The sequence below is a fragment of the Bos javanicus genome, chromosome 4 (genome assembly GCF_032452875.1).
Source record: "Bos javanicus breed banteng chromosome 4, ARS-OSU_banteng_1.0, whole genome shotgun sequence".
Classification (NCBI taxonomy): domain Eukaryota; kingdom Metazoa; phylum Chordata; class Mammalia; order Artiodactyla; family Bovidae; genus Bos; species Bos javanicus.
Window position 1 is genome coordinate 103,785,974 of NC_083871.1, and position 24,950 is coordinate 103,810,923.

The following is a 24,950-nucleotide window of genomic DNA, read 5'->3' on the forward strand; positions in this document are numbered from 1 at the left end:
TTCCACACAAACTGGGGCAGAGCCTAGGCAGCTCCTGTTCTGGTGTCAGCAACCACGTTCTATCTACACTTCATCCTTGATGTGCTCTGACTTCCCAGGGTCAACCTCAGCCCAACACCCAACAGCTGCTCTGAACCCCACCTTGACCCTGACCTCACAGATCTGACGGAGGCTTCCTGAACTCCAGTATCTACTTGTGTGACATGACTACACTTCTGTAGACAGCCTTCTGCCTGACAAGACTATTCTGGCTTGCTCATTCAGAATTCACACTTAGCCTGTTTCTTCCTACTCTACTTTTTGTTCAAGTCAATTTCCCCTCAATTCTACAATAGCACAGAAAATGACTATTCTATATACACCAGTATTAAATAACCATACTGTTCTAGATCAAACCAGTCAATCCTAAAGGAAATTAACCCTGAATATTCACTGGAAGGTTTCATGTTGAAGCCGAAGCTCCAATACTTTGGCCATCTGATGCGAAGAGCCAACTTACTGGAAAAGACCCTGATGCTGGGAAAGATTGAAGGCAGGAGGAGAAGGGGACGACAGAGGATGAGATGTTGGATGGCATCACTGACTCAATGGACATGAGTTTGAGCAAACTCTGGGAGATGGTGAAGGACAGGGAAACCTGGCGTGCTGCAGTCCGTGGGGTCTCAAAGAGTCAGACAAGACTGAGCGAATGAACAACTGTTCCAGATATTTTATACAATATATAAACAACCAGTCCCTTGGCTTTTGGTAACTTATCCCTGAAAAGGCAAAGCAGTAAGCATTTCCTATATTCTCTAGTATGAAGCTTGCCCCTAACTTCTTCATCCTTGGTATTTCGAAGCAGGAGGACTAAGGCCAAGGAATTGCGGGGGTAGGGGGGCGGGCTGTGCAGTGAAGAGGTCAGAGGTGGCAGAAGAAACATGCTGAAGTTACATAAAGGAGATGCAATTCTCTTCTCTGTTTTCACTGTTTCAAAAAATCTTGGTGGAAAGGCCAGGGTATAGAAGTGGAATTTTACAAAGGGGAAGAGAATGGCTTATGACTTGTTTGCTACTGGGATGACAGCCAAGGGTCATAAAATTGTGGAAATTGTCATTCACTATCTCTGGTGACAGAGTCCCAGGATCAGAGAGGAGATCTGCATGGCTAGAGACGCCCTTTGCCACACCAGCCTGGCCTGGTATGACTACTGCTGCCCCTTCACAAGATCAGCAGCCACTGTTCTAAGAATCAGTCACAGGTCCTGATACAGTCTTATTTCCCAACCCCCTAGCTTTACGAGATGTAACTGACATACGAAATTGTGGAAGCTTAAAGTGTACAACATAATGATTTGGTATGCGTTGACATTACAAAATGATAATCATAAGGTTAGTTACCACCTCCATCAACTCACACCTTACCTTTTGTGTGTGTGTGATGAGAACATTTAAGATTTACTCTCTTAGCAACTTTCAAGGATACAATACAGCTTGTTAACTACAGTCATCAGATTGTACATTACATCCCCAAGCTTACTTATCTTAGAGCTGGAGGTTTGCCAATACAGTCTTATTACCCTTATTCTTTAGCAGAGGTCATTTTGCTCTGTGAAGCAAACTGCTCAAAGAAAATATAGCGAAAGAAAGTCTCCAATAATAATAACAACAATAATTTATTTTTAAATCTCCAACCTATAAGGGATAAAAGACTGCTGGTAGCTGTGTAACTTACTCTTAATCCTACTGGAATAAACAGACTTATCCAAACACTTCTTTTTGAGAGTGTTTTTCTGGAACAAAACCTCCTGATTAATGGAGTCCCCGGGAAGCCCAATCCACACCTTTTGCTTTCGATTTATTCAAACCCCCAAGGCTGGGGACGAAGAAGGTAACAATGTTTATGTTCCCCACTCTGGGAAGAGCTATTTCCTCTCATCTCTTTCCTTTTTTCTTTTTCTTTTTGGCTGCACTGGGTCTTTGTTGCTTTGCATGGGCTTTCTCTAGTTGTGGTGAGGAGGGTCTACTCTCTACTCATGGTGCTCAGGCTTCTCACTGCGGGGGCTTCTCTTGTTGAGGAGCACAGGCTCTAGGGCGCGCGGGCTTCAGGAGTTGTAGTGAATGGGCTTAGCTGCTCTGAGAAATACAACAAAGTTGTGGGATCTTCCCAGACCAGGGATCGAACCCACATCCCCCTGGTTGGCAGGAGGATTCTTATCCACTGCGCCACCAGGGAAGTCCTGGTTCCTTTCTCTCTGTGTTGAACTCTTGTGTTGTACTCTGCAAGGCCTGCCATCCTCCTTATTGGTCGATTTTCTTTTCAGAAAAGGCAGGGGGTTTAATGGACATTTTCTGTTTGATATTACAGCACAATCGCAATTGCTTTTTAAGTAACCTCTGTCCTTCCTATTTGGCTCTTGGAAAAGAAAGAATTTTTCTCCTCCTTCCGTGGGGGACTGGGGTGTGAGGGGGTGGTTCTGAGCCCATGAGGAGGGACCTGGGAAATCACTGTAGGATACATCTGCAAAACTCAACAGCTGCTCCCTAGAGGGGCCACGAGAGCCAGACCAATTCACGAAAGCCTCAGTAGCCTCCCAAGGTAACTCCTGACACGATGGTCGCACTGTCACGCATATGAACGCACAGCCAGGCACCATAATTTAGAACTCTGGCTTCTAAAAGGCATATAGCCCTGTTACCATCTGTCTCGTAACGAGGTCAAAACATCAACACTGACTATTAGATATTCATCAGGGCCTTGTGTGCTTTTTAATGTTACTGATACAAGTTTATGTGGATGTTATAAAAGTGACCAGTAAGAGGCATTTAAATTTATTAAAGTTTAAGTCAACTAATACAACTGTACGTAATACATTCTTCCTTGCATAGGGCAAATGAAATACAGCCCCAATAAAATGGGCATTAAGATACACCCTACAGTCAGCAGAATTAAAGCCCATGATTTGTAAGAAGGTATTTCTTCTTACCAACAAAGACAAAAGACCTCTCTCTCACACACCCCAAACAAACCCAGGCTCCTGATACTTGGGTGCATTTCTGACAGCCTGTATGTTAAAGGTAAAGAAAAGCACCGGGCTCTCTTTTGGTCACTTTATCACATCCTCAGTGTGCATTAAAAAAATCACGTGGAGCTTCCCTTGTGGTCCAGTGGCTAAGACTGTTTCCAGTGCAGGGGGCTGAGGTTCGTTCTCTGGTTGGGGAACTAGATTTCACATGCTGTAACTAAGACACAGCATAGTCAAATAAATAAAAATTTTTTAAAAAGCATGCCTATAAGTCTACACTTCAAAATACTATTTTTAAAAGTGTGTGCTCAGTCGCTCAGTCATGTCCGACTCTTTGCAACCCCATGGACTAGAAACCACCAGGTTCCTCTGTCCATGGAATTTTCCAGGCAAGGATACTGGAGTGTGTTGCCATTTCCTACTCTAGGGGATCTTCCTGATCAAGGGACTAAACCCGTCTCTTGTGTTTCCTGAATTGGCAGGTTCTTTACACTGTGCCAAGGATCAAACCCAGGTTTCCCACATTGCAAGTGGATCTTTACCACCTAAGCCACCAGGGAAGTTGAGGCCATTTATGTCCATTGATGTGATCACACTTCATTTCAAACCCTATTACTTAGGAGTCTCATGATTCTCCAGAAGTTAAAATCTTGAGCACCTAGTAGGTACCAGGCTCCAGGCCAGATGTTTCACGAACAGAGTAAACACACGTCTGACTTTGGGACGATCTGGAATTACCCGTCACAACAATTCGATTAATGAGGGCACCCACCCTACCTTCATTCTTACAAAGGTCCTAGTTTGAAAACTAGGAAGTCAAGTGATGGGTTTAGGCACCTATAATAAAGTGGAAAAAACAGACTCTGGCCCCAAAAGTTCAAACCTGGGTAATTCTATGTGCCTTTTTTGTCTTAATAGTTCAATGAGAAATTAATTTTTCTAGGGTTAAGAATAGTTTTTTTCCACCTTAAAAAAAAAAGATTAGTTTAAAAAATTTTCATGATCTTTCTGAGCTCTTAAGTCACAAGCATTTTTAAAAGGTCATTTGTTAAAGGATTGGCTTATTTAGTTCATTTTTTCCCACTTATTTGCTTAGTTTCTTCATAATTTTATATTTCACAATTAGATGAACTGAAGAGTTGCTTCACATCTGAGTACATTTCCTTTTCATTTCACCACCCCAAAATTATCTACTGGAAGATCAGACTCTGGTGAAACTACAGGGATGAGTGAGGGTTCGATTATGATTAAAAAAAAAAATTAAACTGAATTCAATTGCACTGGAACCTCTCAAAGCTCAAGGGAAGGAATTACAAGCCAAATAGTGGCACCATTTTTATCAGGATGTAAAGTTTAATTTTGGTGTTGCAGGTCACCACCCAGAATCCAGTTACATTATTAAAGAGAATGGAATCACAAACATCTTAGTTTGGGGATTTCCTGGCGGTCCAGTGGTTAAGAGTCCACACTTTCATTACAGGGGGCAAAGGTAGGTCCTGCAAGTCACATGATGTAACAACAACAAAAACAAAAACAGGGAAAAAAGAGGACACCTTAGTTTAAAAGGTGCCAGCCTCACCGCGTGTATAGTCCTTCGGACACACACTTCTACCAAATAGCATTCGATACAAGCTACAGACTTTTTCTTTTTTTTTTATGAATCCAGAACTCAAAGGATGGATTAATTCCCATACCTAGCTGACTGCTCTCTCTCTCTTACGAATCACATTATGCACATAAGACATAATAAAATCACAGAATATTTCAAAAAATATAAAAAAATATGAATGTTAGAAAAATGCATCTGAATGGACATTTAGAAACACTTAGAAAAGAGTTAATCAGTATAATCCTTGATTACCATAATTTGATGCCTTTGGGGGTTGAAAGGTAACAGAAAAAACTTCTTCATTGACATATATAACAATATTCATAAAATTTTAATGACAGTAACCCTGCTTGTCAAGTTTCTATTTCACAAGTACAAAGACAATTTCAGGTTAGCCCATTTATAAATGATTCATTTCCAAAACTGTATACTAAATGTCCGTAAAACTTGTATATAGTTTTCCATCAAAGTCTAATTATCTGTTAGTTGTATAACGTTAAATGTATAGTCTATCCCGCCAGAACTCAGTTTAGAATCAACCACAAGCTCTACAGAATTCTTTATCAATAAGCACAATCACAATACTACTGATTCCATTAAGGGTTCTCTCTATAAAAAGGCTGGAATTGGGTATAAAAGGAAGCATGAGATATCTAAGACATTGGCCCTGTGCTAAAGGAGCTAAAAATCTCATGGGGTTGCCAAGGTCAATGCAAAGTAAAAAGGACATCTGGCAATTCTGAGCAACATAAACAACTTGCCAAAATAAACGCAACAGGAGTTCAGAGGCAGGAATCACCACGGGCTACCGTAAGGCAAGGGTTTACAGGGGAGGTAAAGGCAGAGTTGAGCTGCAGTTAGAAAGATGTTACGTCTTTTGAAGGGCAGTGTTCCAGCTCCTGCTGACTGGGCCTTGGGAGCCTGCAGCCAGCACTATGGCCCCTGCCCTCAGGAAGCTGAGGCTTTGCTTGGAAACAGCAGCTCAGGAGTTTTTAGTAGTAGTCATACATTAACAAATGCTCATTCCCAACATAACTACTAGTCTACACTGGTGCCCCAACAGTCTGCTTTTCCAGAATTGTCATCTTCTGATAACTTCAACCTTCTAGAAGTAATTTTTAAATACTGAAAAAGCTGGTGTGAAGCCCTACCACTAGATATTCACTTTACTATCATCTAACATGCAATTAACAAGTTGGAGAGCAACTGTTGTGACTGGGTTTGCTCTGTGTCAGACTCTAGGTGTGCACAGCTCACAAATGCAAGGTCAAGTGCATTTCCCATTTTATTTTTTATTTTTTTTAGTTCTACCAGTTTATTGCTACCAACCCATCTCCCTCCACCCTCATACATACATGCTCAGTCATGTGACCCCATGGACTGCAGCCTGCCAGGCTCCTCTATCCATGGACTTTTCTAGGCAAGAATACTGGAGTGGGTTGCCATTTCCTTCTCCTGCATTTCCCATTTTAAAGACAGGTAAGTTGAGTGTGAAAGTGTGTTAGCTGCTCAGTCATGTCTGACTCTTTGTGACCCCATGGTATGTAGCCCGCCAGGCTCCCCTGTCCATGGGGATTCTTCAGGCAAGAATACTGGAGTGGGTTACCATTCCCTTCTCCAGGGGATCTTTCTGACCCAGGGATTGAACCCGGGCCTCCTGCACTGCAGGCAGATTCTTTGCCATTTGAGCCACCACGGCAGTCCAAGTTGAGTTTAGGGAGATGATTTAGCTTGTCCAAGCTCACTCTACCACTGGGATCTGAACTGAGGTCTGCCTGACTCACAAATCCATGCTGCTAACCCTTTCTTCTTCTTCATGCTTTAGGGTCTTGGAGTCAAAGCACCAACTAAGGGGAAAGGTACCATAACAGCCAAGAAAAAATGAAACCTGATGTGTGAGAGGAGACTGATCTAAAGTAGGGGTAGGCTGACTGCACACCACCTAGGAAATCAATGCACTCCACAACAGTGTTTCCAAGTCACTGGCATTTCTCTATCCTCTGGTTAGGATGACACTGGAGAAACACCACACCAAACTATTCACATAAATTTACTTCCTGAAAGAGGTAAACTTCACTTCTCTGATGCATAGTGGACAGAACACTGGTCTTGGGTGAGCTGACCTGGGTTCTCCCAGCAGGGAGGACCTGGAATAAAGAACTGCCTGAAAGAACAGAAAGGAAGCAGCAGAAACCTAAGACTGTGCAGAGAAGGGAGGCAAGACACACTGATGGACGGGACAAAGGGCAGAGGCGAGGGGGTAATCAAATAGTAACATCTGGGGGCCGAGAGGAGTGGGGTTCCACGGATGGTGACAATGAAGACGGGAGGTGGTCTGAAAGCGTTTCTCTTAGCGGGTGGGATAATGAAATGTGTTTTCAAACAAGTTGAATGACAAACACGAGAGGAGATCCCAGTTGAAATATTCAGTGTTCAACACTTCATACTGAAACTCTGAGACAAGGAAGTGCTGAATTTACCAAAGTCACAGTGTCAGGAGCTGCTGGTCACTGACAATCAAGCATCTACTTCCCACTGGCTGAGTTGAATCTCAAATGAAGATAAACCATTTGGAAAGAGAATGGAAATCAATAAGATGGGCTCAGCCTGTACAGCATGAATCAGAGGGGGAAGAGGGCAAGGTGACCCTGAACCAGTCCATGCACAAGCCCAAGGGCAAAGGGGTGGAGCCCAAAACACGGCTCAACAAAGATGAGCAGGTCAGAGTGACAAAAATATGGAAAGGGAAAAAGACTGAAATCAAAGGTTCGTGTTCCATGACGGGAACCGGTGTTGCCAAAGATGAGAGCAGAGTCCAGTAGGGAGAGCTTGGTTTGGGAGAGATTTCGCTGTGGGATTAGTAATGACAGGGCGGAGACATTCTATAGGTACCAGGAGAAAAACGAGAGAGGAGAATGGGTAAGGGGTCGCTGACCTGAGGGCTGTCCCCAACACCTCTATGAACATGGAATCCACGTGGGAAAAGCTGCTCCCTGGAGAAACGGTGTAGAAAGTAGAGCAGATGGCAAATAAAGTAATCCTTGGGGGCAGAGACGTTGTCAAACACTATGAGTCACACAGAGACGTCAAGGATAAAATGATGGAAAAAAAAAAATTAAGGGAACAGAAAAAGGGCTACAGGGCCTGGCTGAGAATAAGCCACCAACCCATTTTTTCCCCCCACAGGGTCAGGAGGAGAGAAAGAAGGGGTGCTCCCCTGGGAAAAGAACCAAATGCACCATGTTATGCTCCTTGTTTTCCCAAGAAATAGGATTCTCTTAGACTTTCAAAATCCTTTACGTCATCTTCTTTGAATCTGCAAATTCTACCATAAGCTGTGTTTCTTCAGTTGAGAAAGTATCCTCTTCCTACCATTTGCAAATTCTCCACATACCTATCTACCTACTGGCTCATTATTCATCCAAATCAGCCCTTCTCCATGTTCTGACTGACTTTCTGAAAGTTGCCAACTTCACCTCTGAAAGCTTCATGCCTCCCAAATTCCCCTTTCTATGTCTCTGCCTCATTGCTTGGGACTAAGCCATAAGTCACTGTGGATGCACCAGAATTTCACTGCCATGGGTAAGTACACACAGCCTACAGATTGATTAGCTAGAGGCCATGTTACCAAGAGTTCATAAGCAACCTGAAAATTGCCAATCCAAGAGAATTCTGGTGAAGGAAAGAAAGATATGATAAAACATGCATGCTTGTTTTAGGAAACTGGAGAATCAATGAGAGGAAAACAAATTTTATATACACACACACACACACACACACACACACATATATATATACACACACTCAAAACTCAAAAACTCTGTTTCCAAGGGAACTCCCTGGAGATCCAGTGGTCAGGACTCGGCGTTCTCATTGCCGAGGGCCCAGGTTCAACAATCTGTAACTTGACCGCCTCTGTGAAGACCCTCCCTTAACTGAAGTCACCTTCTGAGGTCCTGGGGTTAGGAATTAAACACACGAGTTTTTACAGGTGGGGAGACAATTCAACCCTTAATGGTAGGTTTAAGGAAACCAAAAGCATTTTGCTACAGCATAACTTTCTCAGGACATACTGTCATTATTTTCTAAGAACTCTCTTTGTTTCTCCCTCCTTGGAGACAAGACAGTCCACGCTGTGACTTCCCTATGTCTTGCCTCAAAAGACCCTGGAAGGGATGTCAGTTAGTTGAATATTATACAAGCGAAAGCTAAGTGATTACTTTAAATTAAATTCTGCATAAGTTTAGGTGACTTATGCAGTGCTTCCCAAAAAAGTCATGCAGGAATATCTCTGCAATGTATATCAAGGAATAATGGCAGTCATTCTGGTATAAAAGAGAACTGAACATCACATATTAATAACACTAAAATGGGAGAGTAAGTTTCTAGTTTCTTTTTTAAAAAAACATTTATTTTTATTTATTTTATTTGGCTAGCTGGCACAGAGCATCTTCAATTTTCATTATGGCATGCAGGACCTTTAGTTGCGGCATGAGAACTCTTAGCTGTGATCTGGGATGTAGTTCCCCAACCAGGGATTGAACCCGGGCCTGCTGCACTGGGAGTGTGGAGTGTTAGCCACTGGACCACCAGGGAAGTCCCTCTGGCTCTGGTTCTGGGTGTGCATGCATTTCTGAAGGAGACCTGAGTACACTCAAGAGATAAATCAGTCGCAGATTAGGTGAGGATGAGGCACTTCTGTTCTTCAGGGCCACCCCTATGTCTGGTGATGCTCAGGGAAGCCTTCAATTGGATTTGCTTGTCCTTCAGAAATGGTTTAGCAAGTCCAAATCAAGACTAAAAATCTAGTAGGCTTTTGATTTTTTTCCCTCTTTCAGGCCCAATAGAGTAGTTATTCTTAAACACCTTTTACCCAATTATGCATTTTACTTAACCTGACCCATCCCATGCCCAGCCCACAACAAACTTGTCTTGTGAACCTAGCTTCCACTTCAAAAATGTTTGGCGCACTCAGGATCAAAACTGAAAATCTACTTTACTCTTTTTCATTTTACTGTTCTTATTACAGTGTTGCTGCCAACTCTTTTGTACCCAACAAATTATGTAAATCTGTTACTCTATATTTGGAGAAGAAAATGGCAGCCCACTCCAGTATTCTTGCCTTGGGAAATTCCACGGAGAGAGGAGCCTGGTGGGCTATAGTCCATGGGGTCACAAAGAGTCGGACATGACTGAGTATGCACACACACACACATTATTCTACATTACTCTGTTACTCTAGGTATATTATATTAGTAAGTATCCCCTCAGAAGATATGTTGGAGTTCTAACCCCCAGTACCTGTGAACATGACCTTATCTAGAAACAGGCTCTTTGCAGGTACAATCAAGTTAAGGTGTTAAGGTGAGTTCTCATCCAATCTGACTGGTGTCCTTATACAAAAAGGAGAAAAGACACACACACACACACAGATTGCCCTATAAAGACACAGGCAGAGCCCAGAGGGGTGCAGCTGCCAGCCCAGGGATGCTGAGGCTGGCTGGGGGGTGCACTGGACGCTGGGAAGAGGCAAGGACGGCTTCTGCCTAGATTCTCGGCGGGAGCCTGGCCCTGCTGACACTTTGGCTTCCAACCTGCAGGCTCCAGAACTGAGAGAATAAGTATCTGTTGGTTTAGATCACCCAGTTTGTGGCACTTTGTTACAGCAGGCCTCAGAAATGCATACCCTCTGGAATATAATTCAAGATGCATTTCATTGAAAAAACATGTTTGTGCTCAAGCTGTGATAAAGTATTTATAACAAGTGCAGAGTCACGCTGGCCGAACGGCAGTTTGCCCTGACAGCCGGTCTTTGCCGCCTCCCGGTTGAAAGACAGTAGAAGCATTCTCAGTCTAAACGCCCATCTCAGTTTTGGCACTGAGGTCCTATGCTGGGGGGTGGTGCTAAGCACCCTCTCTCTTTGTACAAATATACTTGTTCTTCGTGTCGGATGTGTGACTTTACAACCACGACTTCACCGGAAGGCAGAGAAAAATTCAGTCTGTCCTCACCAGCTAAGTGACAGTTAAGGAGTCCCCGCCGCACTTCCTCACACCTGCCCGCTCAAGAAACCTCAGCTTCTTGCTGTCGTTCAGAGAAACCAGGACATCCCATGCTCAGTGCAACACCTGTTGCTCGCTGCCTCTTGTACTCGGGTTTCTGCATTTCTTTGAACACTTCCCTCATAAGACTGCTATCCACCTGCAAAGAAAACTTTGTGAAGATGTCATTCAGACCCCCGGTAGCCCAGAGTGTAAAGAATCCACCTGCAGTGCAGAAGACCAGGGTTCAATCCCTGGGTCGGGAAGATCCTGGTGAAGGAAATGGTAACCCACTTCAGTATTCTTGCTTGGAAAATCCCATGGACAGAGGAGCCTGGCAGGTGGCAGTCCATGGGGTTGCAAGAGTTGGACATGACTTAGCGACTAAACCATCAACCACCACATCCAGTCCCAGCCACGCCCACAAGGCCAAGTGCATAGGACTCTTTCCCCTGGGTTCTCTTCAGAGACCAAATTCCTTCCTTCCTCCTCTTAAAAGCCCAGTAATATAATCCTTCTTACTTGATTTAAATGGTGACCGCTGTTTACAACAGTAACTCTATGTTACAGCTCCCTTGCTCCTTAGAGAATTTTTTCATTACTCTCAGTTGCCTTTAAAAGTGACATCTGATGAAACTCAACTAGCGATCAATTTGGGAAAGATAGAAGAAGCATTTCCTAACAGTGCAAAGGGAATAAAAACCAGAGGAATGGCGGGGAAAGCAGGCTGGGATGCTGGAAGGGAGAAAGGTCGGGGAAAAGGAAAAGGAAAAAGAAATGAAAGATGGAGAAAAAGTGAGAAAACAGACTGCAGTGAAATGGTATTGTAAGCACAGGTGGAATAATAAAGCAACACTGAGACGTGCTTTGTAAACTATAAAGCATAATAAAAATGCGGCACAATATTATTTATAATATTTGTGTGCAGATGATACAGATATAAAAACCAGCTGGTACAGGGATCCCTTGGCCAGGCAACCAATAGCCCGTTCTACACTGTGTAGATGGTAGTGGTTCTTTGGGCTGCTGCAAGGACATTTTTATGCTGTGAGTCACTGTCACCAAACCAGTCCTGGTGTCGTTATGACCCAGCAACCCCACAGTGCCGGCCATTGGCACACGGCCTGAGGGGAGGTACCCACTCCGGTGATACCGGGTGTTGCTCTGTCCCCACCCGGAGCACAGAGAAGACGTCAGAAAGCTCTCATGTGTCCCGCTCCAGGGCACAGAGGATGGCAGCTGGTGACATAGCTGGTCCCAACTCAACAGGGTTTGTGTTCCGAAGGCTCATTCCAGGTCATTTCTGAGTTCCTGGCCACTGGTCAGGTGTGGGCTCTGCTGCTTGCTGCTGCAAGGTCTCAGCAAGTGATGAAGCCTCTCTGAGCCTCAGTTTTCTCATCTCTGAAATGGGTGCCTCTTATGATCCTGGTGTGAAGGGGAGGCGTCAGTGTCCTGCTCTCACAGCATAGTCTGGCCCAGGGGGGGCTCTGTGTTGGTGTCAGAGGAGAAGGGAGAGGTCAGCTGGCTCGCTGAGGCCCAGGAACACGCACCCCAGCCGATGCATGGCTGGCCGTGATGGACGGAGCTCACATGGTACCAGGGGCCCCCTCAGCACCATGCCTGGCTGGACGAGGACTCAGTACGCTATTTCTGAATGACTGGACAAGGCAAACAGATGATGAAATGGGACAAGAGCTCATTGGTCACTTGTCTTAAGTGCTGTTCCCCATGGGAAGGGAGGTCTGGTTAGGAAAAAAGCAACTTCCAAGGATTCTGAAGAAGACACAGAGGAAACTGGATGGATTCAAAAGATTCAGATAAAAACTCTATATTTTTACCTGTGCATGCATCCTAAGTCACTTCACTCATGTCTGACTCTGTGACCCTATGGACTGTAGCCCGCCAGGCTCCTCTGTCCATGGGATGCTCCAGGTAAGAATCCTGGAGTGGGTTGCCATGCCCTCCTCCAGAGCTTCTTCATGACCCAGGGATCGAAACTATATCTGTTACATCTCCTGCACTGGCAGGTGGGTTATTTGTCACTAGCGCCACCTGGGAAGCCCATATTTTTACCTACTTAACCTTAAAAATGTATTGCATTTCTTTTCCATGTAACGTTTGAATGAAAGGCACTATTCCCACACACTACTATATATAAAATAAACAACAAGAACCTACTGTATAGCACAGGGAACTATATTCAATATCTTATAATAACCTATAATGGAAAAGAATCTGAAAAAGAATATATATGCATAACTGAATCACTTTGCTGTACACCCGAAACACTGTAAACCAACTCTACTTCGATTTGAAAAAAATTTTTTTTTAAAAAGCACTACTCCAGGTCATAAATGGAACTCAGTCTCTATGTACAACATACTCATTGCACATTTGTATCTACCGTATAAACTATGACCTAAGCATTTCTGATTGACAATCAGTAAAAAAAAAAAAAAAACCTGAACACTCCTAACACATGAGATATCTATTTTTAATAAATCATATATTTCTATTTTACTATTATGTTTATTAAAAACACAAAACCAGAATATTTATAAGGATGAAAAATAATATACATAGTCTAATGCTTTCTTCTGTGCGTGCGTGCTAAGTTACTTCAGTCGTGTCCAACTCTTTGCAACCCCACGAACTGTAGCCCACCAGGGTGCTCTGTCCATGGGATTCTCCAGGCAGGAATACTGGAGTGGGCTCCCATACCCTCCTCCAGGGGATCTTCCAGACCCGGGGGGATCGAATCTGTGTCTCTTATGTCTCCTGCATTGGCAAGCAGTTTCCTTACCACCAGTGCCACCTGGGAAGCCCCCAATATTTTCTTCTCTATCCCAATAAACTGTTCTGAGCTCTTCACTTTGAAAATTCCTGTTATACCTCAGGTAGCTAAAGCCAAGTAACTTACAATTAGTCTTGGCCATATGATTAAACTTGGCCAGTAGAAAGTGGCCAAGTGAGAAGTGCCACTTCTGGGCAGAAGCTTTCACAGCCAGTGTGCAATTGGCCTATTTGATCCCTCTATACCTTGCTAAGGTAACCAGTGATGATTCAGGGGTGGGAATAGGAAGTGAATGAGGATGAGAAGGGGCTGAGATCCCAGCTGACCCAAGGGGGACCCGCAGCAAGATGATGGAGCAAACCTTTGTTATTTTAAGTCCCTGAGACGCTGGAAGGTGTCTGCTGCCGCAGTAAAACTTAGTCCGTCCTAAATAGCACTGTGCTTTGCCTTAATGCTGCGCTCCCTAACGAGTCTGGATTAACGAGGTTGAATGTAATCACGTTTGGACGCTCAGCATCCTCACCCATCAAAGTCAGAGCACACATTTCTAGAGACAACTTAAAAAATTCTAAATCGTTCAATCCTTAGCTTTCATAGTTTAGCATCGCTTCTGTGCTTTGTGAAAATGCTTCCTGAGAGGAGGAAGGAGAGAGTGGGACGAATGGAGAAAGGAGCGTTGATATGTGTACACCATCACGTGTGAAACAGTCGGTGAGAAGCTGCTGTATAACACAGGCAGCCCTGCCTGGTGTTCTGTGATGACCTAGAGGGGTGGGAGGCAGGGAGGAGAGGGAGGGTCCCCAGGGAGGGAATATACGTGTAATTACGACTGACTTACGTTGTTGTACAGCAGAAACCAACACAATACTGTAAAGCAATTTTCCTCCAATTAAAAAAAAAGACAAGAATTTACAAGTGAAAATAAAAATTAGTTAAAAAAAAAAAAAGAAAGAAAATGCTTCCTGAGATCAATGTGTCCAATGATGCGACAGCTCTGACCCTCACAGCGATTAGTGACTTCAGGTGTGCGCCCACTCATCCCCACCTGGTACTTTCCTGAGCAAGCAGGAGGTAGAGGATCACCCATCACAAATGCCTCTTGTTTGGAAACCCTGAGGCAAATAACTTCCGGGTGGCAAAAACGGGAAGCTGTTCTCCAAATCCAAGCAGGAGTCTTGGCACTGCAGAATTCAGGCTTCCCCGCCCTTGTGGGAGAACCAGCTTATGCTATTGCGTTCTCCGGGGAAAATGGACTTTTCACACCCTGCCCCAAGCTGTGTGATGCAATGGTTATGTTCTTGGTAAAGAATATTCAAGTTCTGACATCATAATAACCATGGGTATTACTCATGGTAAGCTCACAAGCCTGGCAAGGCACAGTCTGTACCCTCTTTATCACTGAGGTCAGCAATGGGTGTAAAAATAGCACTGCTCACATGTTCAGGGTACCACTGATTCATTAATGGCCAAAACACTATTCTGGATTCCTGACTTATATGGGATTTGGGACCGAGACGCCTAGACGTGTGCCACAGCATCTGTGACTCCCCTAGTAGGCGGGTTACGCTGCACTATTTCATAAATAGAGATTTGCATATCCTAAAAGAATCCCCAACAATTACAAACCAGGAGGTAAGATGTCATCTTATTTGTGACTGAAAAATGATAAGCCTAAAATATAACTAACCAGAATATCTATAAATCTGGGAACTATAATGTGCAGAACATCCCAAAATAAAGAGGGCTGATGTGACAATAAGTGACGTTGTCCCAGTGAAGTCTATAAATAAGAGTCTGAGATTTTTCATTGTTTTAGGTGGGGAAAGAAGGCATTTGCATCTAGATGCGGGATACTGGTTCTTGAGAGAGAAATATCCCTGGAGGAGAGAGTGATTTCATAATTTATAGGGATCTGGAAAAGCACAGAATGCCTAGGACTCAAATTCTGTGCCTGGTAAGTAGTCTCTGATTTCCAACTGGGACTCCGGAAAGGACCTTGTGACTCAGGGAATGCCCCTGGAGATGCACGCCGAGGAGTAGGTCTCTCTTAAAAGGATTCAGATGAATCAGTCTTCTCTAAGATCAGTTAGCAGGAATCGGTCCTGCTGATCCTCAGAATGCTTGATGAGTTTATGAAGTCAGATTTCCCAGATCTGCCAAGCTGAGGATTCTAGAGGCCGCGGTGGGCATCCAGAAATAGCGACTAAGCGCCTGCTATGTCCAGGCACCGCCTGGAGTGCTGAAGCAAGGCTACAGGCAGTGTGCAAAACAACACTACTGTTTTTCAAGAGACTGACGAGATGAGTGATAATGAGACAAGATAACTGACCACAGAAGGCAGGCGCAACCGTTACTGACCAACTGCTAGAGGGGTCACAGGGAGGGTGGAGGCGCAGGAGAACACCCCAAGGGGAAGAAGGAGGCCAATGGCACACAGAGGCCAGGGGACACACATCGGGCTTAGGGACTAAGATGAGAGCTGGTGTTTTATACGCCCACAGGACCTGGGGTAGTTTTTGCAGGTACAATGTAAAAATAAGATCACTTAAGACAAAAGCAGGGGAGAAGCCATGTAGAGGGAACACAAGGAAGAAGGGTCTGCCTGCGGGGAGGGCTCCTGCAGAGAGCGAGCAAACAAACCTGGAGAGACTGGAGTGAGTGAGATGCGGAGGGCCTTGGTGCCAGACCTCGCCTGTACCCAGGAGAGGGTGCGGGGCTGCAGAGGCGCCTGTGGACAGAGGTGGGGAGGCAAGGACTAGCAGGGTTGTGGCACGGAAAAATGGACTTGCGGCAGAAGCCCGGAGGCAGCCTGCTCACCTTGGAGGCGCATCTGGGAGGTAAGATCCTGGAGGAACCGTGGCATCGGGTGGAACTAAAGCAAGGTCACAGACAAGAGACCAAGGGGCAGTTAAAGACCTTGGCAACCGGCAGGGAAGGCAGAAGCCAGGAGAGGCGTCCACAATAATGTCGGGTCACGGTGACAGCCAAGGGAAGGGCTGGTCCCTTTCTTGGTGTGGCCGAGGGAGGCACGGCCTGGTGGGCATGGCCAGGCCAGCTGGGAACACAGCCCTGGGAACACAGGGGCTCCCAGGGAATGGGGACTCCGCTGCCAGAAAGAGCTCAGACACAACAGGGATAGGGTGGCTGCAGTGTTTCCCTGAGGAAACCCAGACAGCAGACAGCAGGGGGCACTAGTGGGCAAAGAACCCCCCTCCCCGCCCCCCATCCTCCTGCCCAGCCCCTAGCCTGCCCAATACTCAGTGCGTGTTATCTCCAAGGCCTGAAATGAACCAGTGCTCAGGCTGGGCCTATGCGTCCCTGTCCTGTGATGCTGGCCTCGGCTGAAGCTGGGACCCTCTTAGTCCTTAAACTCGAAGACTTACAATCCTGAGGGATGACACACAGAAACCCTTACAGAAACACACGGATCAATCAGAACAATTTGGCCAATTAGGTACTTCTTTAAAAAAATTTTTTTGCTGCCCCACCAGGCATGTGGGATCATCCCTGAGCAGGGGCTGAACCTGCAACCCCTGTGTTGGACGCAGAGTTGTAACCTCTGGGCCACCAGGGAAGTCCCTAGGGTACCCCTTGTTATACACAAGATATGAATGCATAGCATCCGAACTTACGTTCTTCTCTGACAGCTGGAGGAAGTGCCAGTGCTCTGATTCTTTCACCAGCATAAAATGCACTCAGCTTACTCCTCCAAATGGGGAGGGGACCTGGTACTGCAAGTCCTTCCTGTGTCAATTTTCAAGAAGGCGAGGAAGGGCAGAAACTCCACTGCGCCTGTTGCCCCGCCTCAAGGTCTTGACCCTGCCAGCCAAGCCCTTTGCATTCTTTTTCAGTTGGAAAATGAAGCTATCAGCTCCATTTCCACTTTCTCTGCATGACTCCATTTCTCCTTTCTTTCTTGGCTCAAGCTATATGGCTCATATAAGATCCCCACTGAGTTCTTCAGTGATTCTTATCTTTTTTCTGCTGAACATTTTTCTAAGAAATGCTGAATCAAAATACAAGGTGGGAGAAGGTATAAGCATACATTTAAGGGGCAGAATGGAAATACAAGAAAGGCGAATGCATAAGCCTGTAGATTTCTTGTTTCCCAGCTTTCACGCTCTCCACACGGTAAGAGTCTTGGGGATGGTGCCCTGTGGAAGTGAAGTTAGCAACCCAGGAATCTGTTTTCTATTCTTACTCCTGCCATAAAATTCCTTGGAGGGTGAGCCAACACCAGTAGAAACCGCTCTGCAATTTGCTTGTTTCCCCACATCTCATCCAAAGTGTGGCTGAAAGATCACCAGAGTCCACTTTTCCCTGGACGGGGGTGAAGTAGGGTGAAGATGGGCCAGGGTTGGAAGCACCTGGGCAAGTGGGCAGGGCAACCCCAGGCAGGGACTCACTCTCCTGGCCTCTACTCCACAATGGGTTCAGGCAGGAGGCTCCCTGGAGCCCCAGCCGCCCTGCGAAGCTATGTAGAGCCCCGGAATCACGACTCAGCTGCAAAACAAAAAACCAACGGGCAACAAGATGAGGCTTTCTTTTGACTGCAGGCTGAAATGTGGAAAGTTGTCAGAATAAAGCAAAAGAGTGCAGCTGCTGGGAGGCCAGTTGTCTTGTTCTCACAGGAAATCTTTCCTGCTGCTTTCAGGGCAGAGCTTCTTCACCTGCTCAGACACCCAACGTCAGTGTAGAACAGGGAAGGGGGTTCTCCAGCCCATGACAAAGATATCAAGTGACTTTTAATATGGGCCATTTTTAAAGTCTTCATTGAATTTGTTACAATATTGCTTCTGTTTTATGTTTTGGTTTTCTGGCCCCAAGCACGTGGGATCCTAACTCCCTGACGAGGGATCGAACCTGCAACCCCTGCATGAGAAGGTGAAGTCTTAACTGCTGACTTTTTGAGCTAAGGAAATGCAAGCTGGCCCCAGCACATGAGTTAGAGAAAGGATTCAAGTTTGTGAAAAGTAGAGCCACAGAGAAGGAACCCCCAACAGAAAGCTGAACCGTCTCTATGTAGTTCACACGCTTCCCCAGGGCACAGACCAGGCGGATCTAGGCCACAGAGAAGACTGCAGACCTCATTCCAAAAGGAATGAGAACATCACTGGATCTACGGACGAAACTGGAGTACGAACTGTGGCTAAGACGGGAGCTCTGAATCAGGGCTAAGTTCTCCTGAGTTGGGAACCACACGGCACCCTGTCTCAGGACACAGGACACACACGAGCAGCGTCGGGGCCGTCCACTCGAGCTCTGCACAGAGCTGCAAACGCCTGAAACATCTTCTGACCCACACAGTCACCACCAACCACACGTGGCTACCGAACACTTGAAAGTGCGGCTGGTGTGACCCAGGGACCTTTTTGTTTACATTTTACTTACTTTCTTAAAAAATATTTTTAAAATATTTATTTATTTGGCTGTGTCAGGTCTTAGTTGCGGCATGTGAGATTTTATTTCCCCAACCAGGGACTGAACTCAAATCCTGTGCGTTGCAAGGTGGATTCTTAACCACTGAGCCACCAGGGAAGTCCCACATTTTATTTACTTTTAATTTAAATAGCCCTCTGTGGCTAGTGGCTACTGTATTAGATGGTGCAGAAATCAGGGGCCATGATACTTATAACTCACCCTCAAATCATTCAGAGCAAGTAGCATTTACATATATATAAATATGTATGCGCACACACACACGTGTGACCAACAGAGTAGAAGTGAGAAAGAGGGAGCGTGTGAGTGAATGCAAATGATAAAAGCAAATGGTGCAAAATGATGACCAGTGAACTTGGTGAAGGAATGGGGCTATTCTTTGCATTATTTTTATTTTTGTTAAGTTTAAAATTATTTCCAAATAAAATGTGTTTTCAGTAGATGAGGGTGAACTCTCATCTGAACTCTGGGTCCAACTGGAATTTATTTGCAGATGGGGGTTTGAAACTAAGAAGTTCAGGGTACCCCCCAAATTTGAACAGATGTCATGGATTTCAGAGGACACTCGATGTCCCCCAAAAGCATGTCTCACCCAAACCCACGACCTGGTGCTTCTCTTCTCCCCTCTTTTGTTTCCTAGCCTATACATCTATGTCCACAGAGGACTGCACTGCAACAAGTTCTGAGCAATTTTCTAAGTAAAGCTCTATTGACCTACAATCACATACCATAAAAGTCTTTCTTTTAAAACGCAGTTCAGAGGCTGGTAGTCTATTGAGAGTTGGGCGATCATCATCACCATATATTAAATAATTCCAAACATTCTGACTGCCCTCAACAGAAATGCCACACCCATTAGCAGTCCTGTTCCCTCTCCCCCAGCCCCTGGCAACAGCTAATCTGCTTTCTGTCTCCATGGATTTACCTATTCTGGACAATTCATAAAAATTACATCAGATAATGTGGCCTTTTGTGTCTGGTTTCTTCCACTTAACCTCATTTTTAAAAGTTCATTCATGTCATAGCATGTATCAGCATTTCACTCCTTTTTACTACCAAATGTGCCATGGACTGGATACAGCACATTTGCTGACGCATTCATCACCTGATAGACATCTGGGCTGTTTCTAGTTTCGGGCTATATTTCTGGACAAGCTGCTGAGAACTCATGTTCAAGAGTTGGTGTGGACAGACGTTTGCAGTCTCCTGGGTGGAGACTCTGGAGTGGACCTGCTGAGTTGTGTGGTAACTCCGGGTTTAACCTTTTGAGGAGCTGCCATGCTGTTTTCCCGAGTGGCCTCTGAAGTCCCCAAGAGCCATGCCAGACAGCGGTCTCGGGTAAAGCCCACAAAAGGCAGTTCCGTAGACACGGCTGCCCTTCTGTCATCCTGTGAAACTGCACAGTCACCATTCAAAGCTGGGGAGCTGGGGTTTGTTTGATTCGAGGTAAATAAATTAGGGAAGCTGTGATGTGCTGGGTGCCAGCCGCACGCCCAGCCCCGCACCGTCCCAGCACCTGGCGGGGCAGGCGGGGCTGGCACGTTGTGCGCTGGTGCCAGGCGAAGGGCTCTGTGTGCCCAGAGCAGCTGCAGAACGACGCAAGCCGGCACCCTCTCCGCTGGCCCCCTTGCCACAGCAAAGCCTGGGGAGGGTGATTTACTATCGACCGCAGACTGCTCCCAAAACCACCTGCCAAGAAACTGGCACAGAGAAGGGGGCTAGGACCACGGGTGATCCAGAGAACAATTGGACGGTGGCAGGGGGTGGGGATGTGAGGGTGGTGTCAAAGAGACAGGGCCCTTGGGGCCTGTCGCCTGTTAGTCCTGATACACTCCTGGCCGAGGGCTGGGACTGATCCCAGGAAAGTTGCCCTCATCGATGCAACTGGCGACCCGGTATCAGGCTCACCTGTGGTCCCTCCACGCTAGTGGTAAACAAATGTCTGAGCTGCCCGTTAGACAGATACACAAGTCCACTGTCATGCAGCTTGTCTCTGTTTCCTTCCCGCTTCTCTGCACATGTGGACCTGCCGCTACCTGGCTGCCACCTTCTTGATTTCGCAGAAAAGCCCACTCTACCCTCAGAAAGTGTGTCATCTACTCAGAAGGGTGAAATAAATCAGAAAGTTGTCCACTGTTAGAGCTAAAAGTTTCCTTGGAGATTATTCGATCTAATCTTTTCCAATCTCCCATCCTGACTGAAAACCACAGATACTAAATTTCTCTGCAAAGGTGCAAAAGTCACATGGGCAAGTTTTGTGGTTGGGGTGGTGGGCTGGGGAGGTGAGGATGATTTCTGCCCTGGGGAAACCTGGGCCCCGTCACAGCCCTGGGAGCCCCTTCTGCCATGCTGAACTCTGGGCCCTGCAGTGCCCCATTCTCCCGCAACCTGTCACGTGAAGGTTTACGTCTCCCGCCTGGGACAAACTTTGTTGCCAAATGTTTTAAAATACATTGTATTCCCAAGGCAAACTGCTATGTGTTTTACAAGGAACCTCCACCAGGTCTCCTTGTTGCGGGGATGGAGAAAGGGAAGGCGCAGGGGTTGAGAGCTGAACAGCTCCTACCTTGGACAGAGGCTGCCCACCGAGCCCCTCGCAATCTACATGTTCAAGCCCATCCCTCCATCAGTGCCCCCCTAATTCCATGAATATTTAGCAGCTCAATGCAGCTCTGCATTTGCATAGGTAATTGCTGCTATCCCATGTGCCTTCATCCTATAAATCAGCATCATTCACTACGATCACTGTTATTGATTTCTCGGTGTCTGTAATATGCTTAAGCCTTTTAAAATCACAAAGAAGGCGGGGCCAGCACCTGGTCTAAGGAGAAAAGTCTGCAGAATCAAAGGTATGAACACAGACTTGAGCTGTACATGTACCGTCTCACCTCCTCCTCACACCAACCCTGTGAGGCCGTAACTGTCACCCTCTCCTTACAAAAGAAGGAGACACAGAGAGACCAAAAGGCTTAGCTGCTTAAGGTCTAGTAAAATGACAGGACCAGGGTTCACACACAGGTCACTATTACTCTAAAGCCTGTGTGTTTTTCATTAATAATGTGAACGACAACGTTTTAAACATCATACACCTTCTTTCAAGCATGATATGGTTATTATTTGTAACAAGAACAATGGATTGGGAGTTGGAAAACTTGGTTTCAAGTCTGGCTTTGTGTTCACGTTGAGCAAGTCACTTGGTATTTCTGAACACAGGTTTCCTTGTCAGTAAACGAGGTAACAGGTCCCAAAGTGTGTCTACTGACCTGGGAGCTGTAAATATCTGTTATGGAAAAAGAAGAACAAAACCTGAGATCAAAATGGTTTAAGGAAGGCCGGGTTAAATCAAATTAAGCTGTTGTTTTTGTTGCAGGACTTCTCAGAGCCTTCAACACACCAGTGCACACTGCGAGTCTCCAAGAGGGCCACACAAACATGCCCCATAGCCCAGAGTTATTTATCAAGGGAAACCTTTTCTTTTCCACATAAAGCATTTAATGGTTTTTGGTCAACATGGTAGACTGGAAAATATTAGACTGGATAATCTCCAAGGAATGCATTGGCTCTAACAATGAACAATTTTCTGACTTATCTCACCCTTCCAAGTAAATGACACAGTTTCTGAGGGTAGAGTGGGCTTTTCCGAGAAATCAAGAAGGTGGCAGCCAGGCAGGGGCAGGTCCACATGTGCAGGGAAGCAGGAAGGAGACAGAGACAAGCTGCGTGACAGTGGACTTGCCTATCTGGAGGGACCTCCTACCCTTTAAAAGTGAGGAGCCGTCATCCAAATGCAACTGGACTGGCTTTGTCCTCTAGAGGGAATTTCCTGGGCATTAAAATGATCTGAAACTGTCCTAACTGACTTAAGGGGAGGAATCAATGATATCTGTCCAAAACCCTTGAAATCCACATCCCGGGTAAGGCCATGTCTTCAGGGCAGATGTGTGACTCGACAGTTTTGAAAACTGGTGGTGCTCGCTCCCAATGGGTTGGTCCAGGCTGGACTGCCAAAGGCCTCTGCTTCTCTGGGAGGCTCCCTTCCCCTGGTGAGTGGGGAGAAGGGAACCCTAACTTTAGAGGCCCCTAGAGGCTTCTGGGAGGGGCAGGAGACCTTGCTGGGCCTTGAGGGGTGATCTGATTTGAATTGGCAGAAAGGGGATAGTTATCCACGCCAGGCTGGGGGAACGGAGAGAGAGGACAAGGGCTGCAAAGACACAGAGGCAGCAGGGACAGGACATGTCTCAGATGCTGAGTATGGGTCTCAGGACACAGAATCATTTCCAGGTCCTCTCAGTAGCTTCAAGGGTTTCCCATAAAACTCCCTTCTCTTTGAAACAGACCCATGACTTTCCTTGGGATATTTTTATATATGACTTGAAATTGCCAAATAGCTCTTGGAAAACACGTGACTCACCATGGCAGTGGCGCTATGGAAAGATGATGATGTTCTCAGATATACCTCCACGTGGTCTTCAGCCCCAAGACCCAGGTGCCCACAGCACAGGATGAAGGATACCCTAGAGCAGCTGCAGCTAAGAAAGCTGTACAATCACTCCCTGCTACACTCTCCATCCAGAAAAAAAAATAAGACTTAGAAATAGCCACTGCTCCACAGGTCCCACCAGAGCTCCTTTCTAGCCCCTCAATCACTACCCTTGATGTTCTAGGTTTCAAATTTGGGCTCTAGGATCAAAAAGGCTGAGGGCTCTGTGCTAAGAGCTTTACAAGAGACAGAAGTATTTAAGACTCAGGACATTGGATTTCTGCAGTGGTACAGTGGATAAGAATCTGCCTGCCAATGCAGGGGATATGGCTTCGATCCCTGGTCCAGGAAGATTTCACATGCCGTGGGCAACTAAAGCCCATGTGCTACAAACTACTGAGCCTGTGCCCAGAGCCTGTGCTCCGCAACAGGAGAAGCCACCACAATGAGAGGACCAGAGTAACCCCCACTCACGGCAATGAGAGAAAGCTCTGCCCAGCAATGAAGACCAAAAGAGAAAAGAAAACCTCAGGGACTGCCCTGACGGTCCAGTGGTTAGGAAGCTGCCTTCCAATGCAGGGAATATGAGTTCGATCCTTGGTCGGGGAACTAGATCCCACATGCTGCAGAGCAACTGAACCCGCACATCGCAACCTAAAGGTCTTGCATGCACAGTGAAGATCCCGTGTGATGCAACTAAGACCCAATAAATAAATATATATATAAAAAGACTCAGGATACTGGGCATTCAATGTCTTAGCAGTTAGTTCCAGATGTCACCTAAAAGGTTACAGATTTCTGAGAAACCTGGTAAGAGCAATTAACATTGACTGCACACCCATTTTAAAGGCAGGCAGTATCTAGAATAAATTAAGAAGCCTTACGACTCAACAATAAAAAAAGACAAATAACCCAATTTTTTTAATGACCAAAGAATCTGAGTAGACATTTTTCCAAAGGAGAGGCACAAATGGCTAATAAGCTCACGAACAGTGCTCATCAACACTAGTCAATAGAGAAATGCAAATCAAAATCATGAGACACCAAGAGAAGGGAGAAAGCACGTCCACATGAAAACTCGTACACCAGTGTTCACAGCATTACTCGTAACAGCCAGGAAGTGGAAACAACCCAAGGCCCACCAGGCGTTGTATATATGCTGCATCCATACAATGAACATTGCCTGGCGATGAAAAGGACTGAAGCACTGATACACACTGCGACGTGAACGAAATGTGAAAACGTTACACTCAGCAAGAGGCCAGACGCAATAGCCCACATGTTCTAGAATTCCATTTATATGAAATGTTCAGGCCAGGCAAACCCACTGAGACAGAAAGCAGACAAGAAGTTCTAAGGACGAGGGGGAGGGGAGGACGCGAAGTGACTGCTAACAGGTGTGGGATTTCTTTGCAGGAGTGAGAAAAATGTTCTGGGGTCAGATATGTAGTAACCAATACACAACTCTGTGAATGTACTAAAAATTAAGTTGTACTTCAAAAGGATAAATCTTCTGTTATATGAATTGTATCTCAGTAAAACTGTTTGAAAAAGAGCCACAAGGGTAGATGCTTGATATATA

At 45.7% G+C, this 24,950-nt stretch overlaps 1 protein-coding gene across 6 annotated transcripts in view; it reads right to left on the reverse strand.

Annotated features, from left to right (window-relative positions):
• The window catches only part of HIPK2 (homeodomain interacting protein kinase 2), a 203,899-nt gene that overhangs the window by 144,654 nt on the left and 34,295 nt on the right, over positions 1-24,950 (reverse strand). Inside the window, exon 1 of one of the 6 annotated variants that reach the window (XM_061414874.1) lies at positions 7,549-12,535. The exons of the other annotated variants lie outside the window; for them this stretch is intronic. The gene's annotated coding sequence lies outside the window, so the exon portion shown is untranslated. Of the gene's footprint in view, positions 1-7,548; positions 12,536-24,950 lie in introns of those variants that run through there. 6 annotated transcript variants of the gene reach the window in all.